Source organism: Prionailurus bengalensis, chromosome A2, assembly GCF_016509475.1.
Source record: "Prionailurus bengalensis isolate Pbe53 chromosome A2, Fcat_Pben_1.1_paternal_pri, whole genome shotgun sequence".
In the NCBI taxonomy this organism is placed as follows: Eukaryota; Metazoa; Chordata; class Mammalia; order Carnivora; family Felidae; genus Prionailurus; species Prionailurus bengalensis.
Genome location: NC_057348.1, coordinates 4437021 through 4450783, shown reverse-complemented (window position 1 = coordinate 4450783; position 13763 = coordinate 4437021). Strand labels below are relative to the sequence as shown.

Genomic DNA, 13763 nt, shown 5'->3' with positions numbered 1-13763 from the left:
AGAGCTCTTGCTCTGTCTTTCTTGTGTCCTTCAATCTGGCCCCCATGTGGTGAGCTTTTAAAATCACACGCCACAAATCTGGTTACATCTCCCTCCTGCCTAAAGCCCTCCCATGGCTTCCCGATCTGATGAGGAGCCCTTCCTCTGGCCTGGCAGACCTTAAGTGAAACGACTCCCTCCAACCCCTGACTCACCACCCCCCACCCACTTATGCCCTCCCCATTCCTTCAGCTCCCACCATACCCAGTGATCTGTTGTTTATTTAAAACGAGTTTCCACACCAGGGATTTTGAATTCTTGATAATTTCCTTTCCCTCTTCCTCATTATTCCAACATTGGCCCAAACGTCACCCTCTCAGAGAGACCAAGGGTGACCAGCTCTTCCTGTTGGGTCCAGGAACTTCCTCTATTTAGCACTGAAAATCTCACGTCCCGGGAAACCCCATAATCTCAAACCATCCAGGATGGTTGGTCACTCTTGAGAGGCCACCCCTGGCTACTCTATCCAAAATAAGCCCCACCCACTCACCCCCAAGTTACTATCATATCCCTTTTCCTGTAAGCCTGGGAATTGTGTCCCTAGCACCTAGAATGGTGTCTGGCAAATAGTAGGCAAACAATACATATTTTGACTCAATTAATAATTGAAGGAAAGGAACTGATTCCTGCAGTCCTAAGCTTAAGGCCCCATCATACAGGTTATTTGCAAGAAGCAACCCACTAGAAAGTGGCCAAATCAATTCAGCAGGTCACCATCAAGCATTTTCATTAAAATGAAAAGAATAGAAAAGATCAAGCATTGCCTCAAGTATCATGCTTTGAAAATTTTGTTTTAGTGATGATGTGTTTGTGTGGACTGGGCCTTTGAGTCAAATGTATTTCCTGCTGTGATTCTGTGGTCAAAAACATTTGAAAACCACCCATCTAGTGGTCAAATGCATGGACTTTGGTACCAGACTGCTGGGATTTGAAGCCTTACAAGCTGTTTGGCATTGGGCAAATTCACTCATACTTTCCAGACCTCAGTTCCCTGATCTGTAATATGGGGGTAAATGCATATCACATTTCTTGGGAAATACATGTGAGATTCAACAGAGTTAGCATACAAAAAATGTTTAGATCAGTTTCTGGCACCTAAGAACAATTTAACCAGCGCTCACTAATATGATTATTTGTTGAGTGAATGGATGAATGGATGAATGAACGGGGCTGAGGTCTAATCTTCCTTTAAATTGCCCTGCTTGTTTCTTCCCCAAACAAGTTTTCTCTCTTGGTGTTTCAGCCCCTTCCCCCGAATAACTATAGATGTTTACTTATTTATTCAGTTTATTGTCAGCGTTCCCCCATTAGACTAAAAGCTCTAGGAGAGGCTGGATTGTTTATGCAATGTGTAGTTGGATTTACGATCTAGGGATGAGGGGGGATGGTGAGAAGGGAAGAGGGTTGGCAAACATTTTCTTGTGAATGGCTGGGTGGTAAATATTCTAGGCTCTGCTTATGCCATTCCATTTTTGTGCAACGAATAAACTTTTCACTATGCAACTCTTGTCCATGTAGTGTGAAAACAGCCTTCCACAGTTTCTTAAAGGATGGGCCTGGCTGTGTTCCAATAAAACTTTATTGACAAACACAGAGACATAATTTGGCCCAAAGACCACAGTTTGCCAACTCTTAAAGATATTGAAATACTGGATTCAGTAATACAAGAGTTTCATATAGATAACACAAAATTCTTCTTTTGACTGTTTTAAACCACTTAAAAAATATTCTAAAACTCTCGGCTTGTGGTCCGTGAAAAACAGGCGGAGGGTAGGATTTGGGCCGCAGGTCGGAGTTTGCTGATCCCAGACTCAGACTGTGTTCGCATGTCCGGTAATCATTTGTGGAAGAAACTAAGGCCCCATTAAAGTCACCGAAACTTAGCCTTCCCGGAGCAGCGCCACCCACCGGGGGGCCACGCGCGCTTCCCGCTCGCCAACCCTCCGAGCCGAGCGCGCCTCCCGCCAAGCCCCGCCCCCCTCCGCGGCAATTGGCCGAGCCTCGCCCTCATCCTCTCCAGGGAACGCCCCTCCTGACAGGCACTGTGGGCAGCCAATGGGGTGTCGGAGGGCCTTACGCCCCGCCCCCCTCGTGCCCTTTGGAGGCGGGCGTGGGCGGGCCGTTGAGGGGTGGGGCGTGGAGCCTGGTAACCGTTGCCGGTAACAACGCCCCGCCCCGTCGCGGCGGGCGGGCAGGCGGGCAGGCGCGCGAGGCTGGCGGGCGGGCGGCGAGAGCGGGAGGAGGAGCGGCTGCCGCCGCCACCGCCGCCGCCATAGAGACTGTAGCCGTGGAGACTGTTACTTACCAACGGGGACCAACACGCAGCAGCCGCTGCTGCCGCCGCGGGAGCTGCTGCCCGAACTCCCGGCCCGAACTCCAGGTGACCGATGCGACCGCCCCAGGCCCGGCCGGGCCGGGGGAGTGCGGGGGGCGGCGGGGTCCGGCTTGGGGTGGGGGGGCGGCAGGCGGGCGGCGCGGCCCCCAGCCGCTCACCCCAAACGTCCGGGACGGCGCGCCCGAGGGACCCGCCTCCTTTGCCCAGTTCCCCAGGCGCGGCCGAGTTTGGGGGCGCCCGGGAACCCCCCCTTCTTTTAGCCAAACTCGGGGGCAAGTGGGAGCCCATCGCTTCGCTGTTCAAAAAACTTCCCGAGTCGCGGGCCCCCGAGACCCCACTCTCAACTCTTACCCTCGAAGGCCACGAATTGGGTGCGCCCGAGGCCCCTCAAACTTTTACCTTCAAATTCCCAGAATTGGGGCTTTTGGGAACCTCCTGTTACTTTTACTCCCCAGATCCTTAAATTGAGGGCGCCCGGGCACCCCTCTCTCACTTTCTCTCAACTTCTTGAAACCATCTCAAGCCCTTACCTTAAACTCTCTGAATTGGGGGCTCCTGGGGACCCCTCTTCTCTTTTAGTCCCCAAATATCCGAAATTGGCGTTCCCGGGGCCCCCTCTCTCACTCCTCGCCCCAGACTCCTGAATCGGGGAGGGGGCCTGGAAGATTCGTTTTCACCTTTGCCCCAATTTCCTGGGTGTGGGGTGTCCCGGGGACTGGCTGTTCGTTAGCGAGTTTGAGGGCTCCCTTGGAATCCTTCTCAGCCTTTAGCCAGAAGTCGATGCGCTCGTCTTGGGGGAAACACCCCCCCCCCCCTCACGTTTTCGCCCCAAACTCGCCGATAATCGGACTTCCCCGGGACCTGTTTCTCACCTCTTGAGGTCTTGAGCAAAGATCCTCGCGGCTAAGGCTCCTCGGACACTCCTCCCCTCTCTCCCTTTGAACCCCCATTCCTGAGTTTGGGCGGGGGGGGGGCGGTCCGCCAGTGCTTCCACGCCCCTCCGGAAGCCCCTTCGCACACCCGCAGCTCCCCCATTTGGACTGATCTCCAAGCGAGAGAAGAGTTTCACCAAAAGTTTGTGGTTTTTTTTTTTAACGTATCAATTTATGATTTTGTTTAAAGAGCCCAACTCGTGGCCCAAAGTGCTCAGTGACACTTTCTCTTGAGATTGTGCGAGTGCGTGTGCGTTTGTGAATTTAAACCCCACCCCTGAACACCCCCTGCCAAACGCGCACTTGCACGCGCGCGCGCGCGCGCGCGCGCGCACACACACACACACACACACACCCACACCCAAACGCTCTAGTCCTCTCCCGGCCCCCTGGGACGAGCCACGGCGCTCCCTCCCGCTCAGTCCCCGCTGGCTGTTCTCGGCTGCTGCACCGGCAAAGTTGGGTTTCCCGATCCCAGTGGCTATTTCAGGGGCCCCTGAGGCCGAAGTTCCCCTGCCATTCCGGCGGAGGCGGGGATGGTTCATCGTCCTAATTTTAACCTCCCGCTTGCCCCGCAGGAATGAGGGAGGGCGTCCAGGTCCGCTTCTGGATGCTTTCCTTACGCGGCCCCCCAACGCACAGAGCACGCACGCACGCACAACTGCACGACTACCGTCTTGCTGGGCGCCGCGAACTGTCAGGGCAGAGCACCCCCCCGCCCCCAGCGGTTTCCCCTCCCGGCCTTGCCTCCGCCAATCCAAAATATCAAACCTTATACAAGACTCTCGGTTTCCACTGAGATTCCACTAAATCATTCATTACGGTAATGGTAATAATGACGCAGAACAGCAACAACGAAAACTTTTTTTTCCTTGCACATATTGTCAACATGTTCTTATCATTTGGCTACCTGTTGTTTCTCTCCCTCAAGTTTAAAAATAACCTTAGAGTTGGTTCCTCACCTGCTCTTGCCAGAGAAGTGAGGAGGAGAGTGTATGGTAAGCGCCTTCCCCTCTCCTCCCCCCCACCCCCCACGTCTCAGCCTGGCCCAGCACCCCTGCCACTCCACCAGGAATCTGATTTCCTTAATCACTGATCACTGCTAATTTGGACCCGGACAGGCTTGGTGAAGTATCAGAGGGGATTTGGTAGCTTTAAAAAAAAAAAAAAGACTTCCTACAACACGATGGACAAACGTAACTGCTCCTGTGGTCCTGTGATATTCCGGCTGATTTTGGCTGGGAATGAGCTCAGAAACCGTTGGCCTCCGCAGTAAAAGCGAAACTGAATTATTTAGCCCCTTAGGTACATTCCTCTCTTGTGCCAGATAAGCTGCCGAGACGCTCCAAAGGGGCATCTGGGAACAGGGCGGCAGAGTTATGAATTACACCGGGCAACAGAACAAGTCCTTTGAAACTCAGCTGATATTTGCATTCTGGGTGAAGGGCACGCGTTGCCTCAATATCCACCTTTTAGCCGTGCTTACTTATCACCCAAGTGCTGCCAGGAGGGAGCCATTCTCCAGAGATACAGATCCTGGGAAATTGTTTATCTGGATCTCATTCCTTGGAGCTAATTTGTAGTTTCAGACTCGAGTTAAAATTAAGTTCATATTAAGGCAATATTTAATTAATTGAACTTTAACTAATATTGTAACTGAGTCAAAATTTTGAAGGTACTGGTGGGATTTTTTTAAATAATCACTCGCGATTGTTTTGCTCATAAAATTCCAGGGCCCCTAGGAACCATATCTTACAATATATTTGGCCCTTTTTAATTAATTGCAAGTTGACCACTTATTTAAATAATGTACCTCCCCCACCCACCGCCCCACCCCAGACACCTACTTACTTGTAAAATGTGGACTATTTAAAAGGCAAGGGAAGTTCACAGAGACATCTTCTGGCTGGTTGGGACCCTCACTGAACTTGGGGACAGGAAAGTACAAGTCCTGATCCAGTGTCCGAAACCCCTGGCCCGATATGCAGGCAGCAAACACATACATATTGTTTGAGTATTCCAACCAAATGGGTAGATAAGGACCATAAACAACCTCAAGCCAGTTCGGGTTAGAGTCTGCCAAATTTACCAAAAAACTTCCAGATTTCAGAGCTTTTTGGCTATCAGCACTGTTATAAGGGATTGTGGACTTACATATTTAAAAAGACGTTTCCACTCCCTTTCTAGAATTTAAATGGTGAGCAGCTCTGCCACAGGTCATGTTCTCTAGACGAGTGCCTGGCACACTTAATTTGCCGAATGAGGGAGTGAGTGAATACGCACTGAAAATTAGAGAGAAAGCTGAGAACCACCTAGGTGCTTCTTGGAAGCCACAAGAGCCGCAAAGGAATTCTTACGGGGGGGGGGGGGGCGGGGGGGGGGAGAAGAGGGAAGATTTTAGGAGAGGAAGACCCAGAATCAAGTGTGTGTGGGACAAGGAGTAGGTGAAGGAGGCTGGGAAGAAGAACCAGGGATCTGCGCCTGGGAAGCACGGTCTGCCTAAGGTGATGAGTGGGGGCACCGGACCCTCAGGCCTTCCGAGCAGAGAAGTCTGTCCAGCTACTCGCCGCGCACATCCAGGTGGATTCTGACAGGCAGCTTAAACACAGGGTGGCCAAACGGAGCTCCCGAAAGGCCCCACAGTCTCCCCCAGGCTCCACGCCCGCTGGCTTCTTCCGCTGGCTTCTCCTGGTTGATTTGGAGTCGCCCCGTATTCTTTTTCTCGTAAGCCATCAGCAAATGCTTCGGCTCCACTGTCAGTGGGGACCTAGAATCTGAGCACGCCTCACCACCCCCGCCGCCAGCCCCCGCTCCGGGCCACCAGCGCCTCTTGCCCAGATGATTCCAGCCCGCTAACCTGGGGGGGGGGCATGTTCCCTCCTGTTGCGTATCCCTCAACTCCAGACCCTCCCACGGCTCCCATCTCACTCGGAGCCGAGGCCAGCCTCCTCCCACCCTGGGCCTCTCCAACCCAGGACTCTTTGGCCTCATCGCTGACAGTGATCCTGTTCCTCAGGCCACTTCACCCCTGCAGGCCTCTTGGAAGCCCCTCGAGCCTTCTGTCTGGAAAGCTCTTCACGCATGGAATTGAGGGGGGTGCTCTCCCACCTCCTCCAGGCCTTCTCTCAGACGTCGCCCTCCCAGCCCACCCCTCCAAAGTGACACACTCTCAGCCCCCTTCCCTTTCTCGTTCCTTAGCATTTATCGCTCACGTGCCAGACGTAATGCGCATTTATTGTCTTGTCACCATTTCGTCAGAAGGTCAGCTCCTTAAGGGGAGGAAGCTGTGTGTTTAATTCACTTCTCTTTCCTCCGAGCTGAGCACAATTCTGGCACCGAGTAGGCACTCAAGCACGTTTGTTAAATGAATCGTTTCCTGCATACCTACAGGGGGAGCCTATGTGGAAACTGAGAGTTGCTGCTCAACTTGCCATATGTCGCCGCCCGTGTCTGTCTTGCAACAGCTTGGGTGGGACGCGTGGGGGGCAGAGGGAAGAATCAAGGGGAAACCGTAGACCCGGGCCGGGACCCAGCAGAGAAGGGCTCGCGTGTGGTGTCTCCGCCGCTTAGCTCGGGGGCTCCAGGCAGGGTGTGGCATCCGTGAAACATGACGATGGTGCTACGGTCACCATATTAGAAAGATTATCGCTATTTAGCACAGGGCCTGGCCCAGAGCAGGTGCTGCCCGGAGACTAGCTGTGAACTATTCTTATCACAATGGTTATTATTACGATTAGGGAGCAACTGAGCAGCAGCGGCCTGGGATCACGTTCTTAGTTGGGTTTTCCGACCAGTACAAGCGCGAGGAGGCCTTCGGGACGTGGGTTTCGCCCGATGGAGTGGATGAGCCTGCGCTGTCTGTCTGCGGGCGAGGAAGGCCCTCCAGTGAGTGTAGAGGCGGGCTGGTACAAATACATCATCCCGCAAGCGTTAAGTGCGCGGCCAAAACACAAGCAACCAAAGCGACAGGAGCTCTTCCATTTTGGTTGTGGCGTGGGCCCGTCTCCACTTAGTGCCCACACGTCATCGTCTCGGGTGAGCTCTGGCGAGTGGCCAGCTCTGCACACGGACGTTTAAAAGCCGGTTTCCCTTCTCTGTTACTGCTGGCCCTTGGGCGCCGTCCTGGCCGGAGTCCGGAAATCAGCCGCTCGGAGGTGAGAAGCGGCCCGCCCTTCGTGCCAGGACTCGAGTTAGGCCCTCAGGAGCAGACAGCCTGGCCTGGCTCCTTGCTGTGTTTCCTTCTCTTTTCCCGAAACGCATTCCTGCCTTATGATACACAAGGCTCGTGTGCCTGAAAATGCTGTTGGTATGGCCTGGCAGCTCCCAATTCTCATTTTAAACGTTCTGGAGTTCTGTGGCTTCCTGGGAAATACAGTTGACCTCCCAAAGCTGTAAGTGGCGCATACAGCAAGAGGGTATCAGATGCTGTGAGTCAGACCACACCTGCCGTAGTCTGCTTTAGGAAGGAAGGAAGGAAGGAAGGAAGGAAGGAAGGAAGGAAGGAAGGAAGAGAGAGAGAGAGAAAGAGAAAGAAAGAAAGAAAGAAAGAAAGAAAGAAAGAAAGAAAGAAAGAAAGAAAGAAAGAAAGAAAAAAGAAAAAATCATGCAGCCAATTAAAAATAGGTTGTCGTACTTACACGGAAGGCCCGAGACAGTGATTCTTTGTCATGCACTCTGTAATGAAGCCCAGACGTGCTATATGCAGTAAGCCTATTTCTACTAAGGTCTCCACGGTTATTTTGAGCCTGTGTGTGTGTGTGTGTGTGTGTAAGAACTGGGCCACTGGGTCCCGGGGAGCTCTTCAGGAGGTGACAGTTGAGCTGAGACTGAAATGCTGAAGGGGAGCAGCCCTGTGGAGTTCAGAGGAAAGAGCCTTTCCAGGCATGGGGTGGATGTGGGGGGTCAGGTGCAAAGGGCCTGTGGCTGGAGGACACAGCTGGGCCTGGGCAAGGCAGAGAAAGGCAGCCATGTGGTTGATGCCGGTGACATCTCTGTGGGGCAGGCATTTGGGTGGGGACAGTCCTGGCGTGACTGTGTTTTCAGGAACCTGCGAGCAGCCCTGAGCAGCCGAGAACAGGGTACAAGGGAGATGACATTAGAGAGAGGAGCAGGTGTCGGCAAACGACAGCCCTCAGGCCCATTCCAGCCTGCAGCCTGTTTTTGTGAGTGAGGTTTTATTGGAACGCAGCTACGCTCATCTACGTACTGTCTCTAGCTGCCTCTGCGAGGCAACGGCAGAGTCCAGTTTTCGCGAGAGAAGCAGAATGTGACCAGCAACACCTGAAATATTTACCCCCTGGGCCTTTAGAGGAAAAGCGTGCCGAGCCCTGGCTGGACATGTGGGTCTTGTCTCTGGCTCTGGGCTGAGAGCCGCTTGTGGGGAAGCAGCTTTGTGGTCACGTGTGATTTTGGAGGGTGCGTCGGAAGGCTTCGAGTCTGGAGGTAGGCAGGGGAGAGGAGGTTGTTGCCACGGTCCATGCGTAAGGTGACAGGGGCCTGCCCGACAGCACCGGCCAGGGGGCCCTGGAGAAGGCTGAGCGGCCAGGTTCTCAGAGGCTCGGGGACTTCCGGACTCGCTGGGCCGAGGCGCGGGGCGGGCGATTCTCAGCTGTCTGACGTTGGGGGGTTCTGGTAGAACGTGTCACTGCAGTGAGTCAGGGGCCATGGGAGAAGCTGGTGTTGGGCAGGGGAAGTAATGAGTCCCGTCGTGGGCGCGGCCAGCTTGAGGTGTCTTTGGGACATCCTGCTGGAGACGGCTTTGCAGCAGGCAGCCGATTGCAGGGTCTGGAGCCGACGGGGGTGGTCCAGGCCAGGGGTTAGCATGTAGGAGCTGTCAGCACACAAATGGTCACTTCAGTCACGAGAACGCATGGGACCATCCAAGGAGAGGGTGCAGAGTGAGAACAGAAGGCCAGAGCCGTCAACATCCAAGAAGCAGGAGCCAAGAGTCAGCAGAGGAAAGTGGTTTTTTAAATTGTGGCAAAGTACACGGACTGCATAAAATTCACCATCGTACCCGTTGTTAAGTGTGCAATTCAGCGGTATTGAGTGCATTCACAGTGGTGTGCAGCCATCCCCACTGTTCCCAAAACTTTTTTGTCACCCCAAATGGAAGCTCTATTCCTGGTAGCAGAAACTTTCAGTTCCTTTTCTTTCTTTCTTTCTTTCTTTCTTTCTTTCTTTCTTTCTTTCTTTCTTTCTTTCTTTCAAGTTTATCCGTCTGTTTTGAGAGAGAGAGAGAGGTGTGGGAGGGGCAGAGAAAGAGGGAGAGACAGCGAATCCCACGCAGGCTCCACACTGTCAGTTCAGAGCCCAGTGTGGGGCTCAAACTCATGAACCACAAGATCATGACCTGAGCCAAAACCGAGAGTCAGAAGCTTACCCGACAGAGCCACCCAGCCTCCCCTTTTAGTTCCCTTTCTACCCTGCCAAGCCCTCGGTAATCTTTAATCTACTTTCCGTCCCTATGAATTTACCCATCCTAGATGTTTTGTGGAAGTGGGATCGCATAACAAACGTGTCCTTTTGTGTCTGGCTTGTTGCACTAAGCACGGCGTCCTCCAGGTGCATCCACACAGTGGCAGGTGTCAGAATGGCCTTCCTTCCTACGGCTGCCTGATACTCCAGCGTGTGGGTGGGCCAGTCTGTGCCTACCCACTCATGCGTCAGTGGACACTTGGGCCGTCGCCACCCTCTGGCTACTGTGGCTAATGCTGGGCGGAGGAGAGTTTGAAGGGATTCTTAGGTGGAAAGGGAGGCTGGGAAAGGACCCTGAAGGCCAAGGAGACGCAAGGCAGGGGCCGAGCCCCAGGAAGAGCGAGGCCCAGTAGAGACAGGCGGATGAGACCTGGGCAGCCCGAGGAGAGAAAGGAAAAGGGCCAGTCCCCGCCGACAGAAGGCCCTGCTCACATGCGCCTGTCTCCGTGGAACACTGCTGAAACCATACTCGTGATACAGAAGTCCATTCCTAAGGTTGCAGCGACACTTAGTTACACTTACACTTTGAAAATGCAAACTGTTTATCTTTTAGAAACAGTGCTGTGTCCAGGATGCGTTTCTGTCTGAAAGGTGATCTGTGGGGTGAGGCCTTGGAAGCCGAGCCCCCTCCCCCAAATTACCAGCCCACAAATACGTGTTCTTGCTCCACCCCAGCCAGTGAGAACCCAAAGAAAACACCAGACAGCACTCTCCCACCTCTCCTGTCCTCAGAATACAGACAGACAGATGTAGCCTGCCTTGAGAAAAAAATATATTTGGAATCCCAGACTCGCAGAAAATAGCTTGAAGGATGTGCTTCTGATTTTTAAAATTCTTCATATTCTAGAAGAATCCACCTTCGTGGGGACGTCTTTGTGTGAGTTGCTCTCTGGGGTCTCTGTCCACTCGGCAAATATGCGTGGGCCCCAAACAGCAAGCATCTGAGGCGTTTATACTTGGCCGAGCACGTATGTGTGTTAACATACCCTCCCGGGAGAAGTTGAGACCAGAGAAGGGGCTACAGCAATTTGGAATTGTCCGTGGCCATTGGCCGCTGCGCTGAGGTTACAGCACGAGGGGGACATACTTCAGGAGCTCATCAGTTGTGTGGTTATACTGGCAACTCTTCAAATGCCAGACAGGAGTGCATAGAAAGTCTTTCTGGAAGCCCCGTGTGAGCCAGTCCCTTGCAGTCTTACTTCGCAGCCGGGCGTCCCATCTGTCGGCTGGACGGTGGCCTTCGGGGAGCCTTGGTGGGGAAAAGACACTGTTCCTCAGTTGGGGGTTAAGGGAAACTGCAGGCGGTGGGGTTAGAAGGGCCGCGGGGCCGCGCCGTGGGGCCCCCGCCTCATTTCGGGTCGCGCGTCCCCACCTTCCTCCCAGCCGGGGGGTCCGCACGAGCCCAGCTTCTGTCCTCATTCTGGCTGCAGGGGCCACCACAGTCCTTTGTCCCCCTTGCGGCAGACAGCCCAGCCCTGCTCCCCTGCTCCGGAAGCAGTATTGCCCCAGCTCCCAGGAGCGCACTCCGCGGTCACCTCCGTGCCCTTGCACGGGGCTGGTTCCTTCCCCTGGCACTCTGGTCTTGCCTCCCACCCACCTTGCTCGGCCCTTCTGGGCTGCGTCGGGAGGGCCGACGGCACATCCGCCACCCACTGGCCGACCTGGTGGACTGGCCCCTGGCCTTTGGCGTAACCACATGGTGCTTAGCTCAGCGTTCGAGGCTGTTTCCGTCCTTGAAATGAAAAGGCTTCCTTTCCATCACCTTGTCCCTTGGTCCCTGGAATGGACTTGCCATGCCTCACACATGCCTTCTGTCTGCCCTCCTCCCTGAAATGTCATTTCTGCTGATGGAAATCTTACTTTTCCCTCAGGACCCGTGTCCGGGGCTCTCTTACCTGGGAACCTTGAGACGTGGCTTAGTGAGCCGAGTGGGAAGATGTTCAGACTCGAGCCAGATGTCTCCCTCTCGCCTCTGTCGCCTTTGCGCCTCGTAGGGCTCTGAGTCTCCACTGGCCTCCATCTGCCAGTAGCACCTGCCCCCTGTCCCCCGGGTCGTGACAACAACCGTGTCTTCAGGCGTGTCTGAATGTCACCCCCTACTTAGGGACCGTGGGATTAATCGGCCAGAAGTAGCACTACTCCTGAACTGCCACAGCACAAGGCTCCTTGGACATGTGGTGTGATTTACGTGTCTTGTTTCCTGTTCTGGGTTGTAAGCTCCTGGAGGACAGGGGCAGCCGTGCCCGCCACACTTCCCCCAAGCTTCATATTTAGCGTGTGAGTGAGCCAAACGCCAGAGCCCAAAGCGTTCTTCAGGGGGCAAGGCCTCCATCAGGTAACGGCGGCCTTTGGTTTTAGCGAGAAGCAAAAGTCATGAAACCCTTGCCTGAGATCCGATAGCCCTAAAGGTGCCCTGTTTTTGATTCAGTCTAGATTAACATTCCAGTCGTTTCGACGCGTGGTTTTCCTTTACCAAATCCCCAAAGAAATTTTAATCAAAGGCCCCTTCCATTTGTGATGCCCCTTTTTGCTCAGCAAAGAGAGTGCGCGTCAGGCAAGTCGGGTGCTTTTCCGGGAAGCGTGGGGTCTTCCTGGAGAAATGGGGCCTCAGGAGCCAGCGGCTGTACACAGTGGAGGGTACTAAATGCCTCGTTCTGCATCCAGGCCAATTGCCGTGTCTTGATTCGTATTTGGTTTGCTTTGGAACTTTTCAAAGATTGGACTTTGTTAAAAAGTTGGTTTGTAACAACTCGGGTTATTGTGCCTGTCGGAACTGTTTCATCCACAAAATGTAGCGCTCAAAATTTGGTGAACGGATGCATTCTTTTTGCACCTTGTCAGTACTTAGACCCTTAGCTCTTGTGTGGCTCTGGCACTTTGTGAGGGTTGGAAAGCCTGCCGTGCTGTGCTGGAGGAAGGCGTCACAGAGGACCAACAGAACTGTGTAGAGTTGACTCACTTTGTAGGTAAACACTTCTAACCCTGGCTCCCTTCCTGAAAGATCCGTTTCCCCAGCTCAGGAGCGGTTCCCATAAGGAGACGCTGGTTCAAGGTCATGGCCCCTTGAGGTGGTGGACGTGGTGGATGTGTGTGGGGTGAGTGCCCAGGGAAGCTCATCTCACTGAAGGCACTTCCTCTCCTGCAGCCCCTTCCCCTGTCCTCTGTGAAAGTGTGAACGTTAGTCCCGTACCCGCCGCAATGCCCAGGCTGGGGAGGGCCCCACTTCCGACGTTTCCACCGCAAAGCTCCCAATTCTAGTTAGATCGTCATGATTCTTACTGGGAATAAGAATTACTGTGAATGCCAGTCAAAATGGAAACCAATTGGACAGGCTGAGATGCGCTTCATGGAAACCAAAGCCCCCGCATTGTTTGCCAGGAGAGACCCTGAGATATCTATCTGTACGGTCCCTTGTCCTGTTACCAAAGCTTGTAGCTAACGTGACACGTGCCGGCATTTACTGCGCCATTTTCACCTTCTCAGGGCCGTATGAGACCTTCCAGTGCTGGAGGGATTCTTGTCCAAGGGAACTGGAGACATTTGGATGCAGGAACATGTTCTCAAACGACCGTGGTCCATGGGCTCCCGTGAAACATGCTCACGTGGATCCTGAGAGTTTCAGGCGGAGAGACTGCCTTCTGCGGCCAGGGAGGGGACGGGGCCCGGCAGCCCAGCACTTCTGACAAGCGCTTGTTGAGTGAGTGGCCAGGCTCCCCCTTGTGCTTTAGACCAAGGAAAAGAAGGTTTTTCGAGAAAGGCAGAGAGTGGCAGATGGGGCAGGGAATAAAGAGCAGCTCTCAGGAGGGGGCAGCCAGACTTTAAAAGTCGTGACTGCGGGATCCCAAGGTTATGTTTTGAAAATAAAGGGGTTGCCGTGACCTCACACCCTGAGCACCTACCATATGCCTGGTGCTTTACACACATGCCTTCTGACCCTGGTGCAGCCCTGCTGGGGTCAGTAGGGCCAGCAGGCCCCGACA

General features: G+C 53.8%; 1 protein-coding gene across 1 annotated transcript in view; it reads left to right on the top strand.

The window, feature by feature from the left end:
* Positions 1 to 2230: 2230 nt before the first annotated feature.
* Positions 2231 to 13763, top strand: part of RFX2 (regulatory factor X2) — a 90036-nt gene continuing 78503 nt past the window's right edge. Inside the window, 1 exon segment of the mRNA XM_043586339.1 lies at positions 2231 to 2419. The gene's annotated coding sequence lies outside the window, so the exon portion shown is untranslated.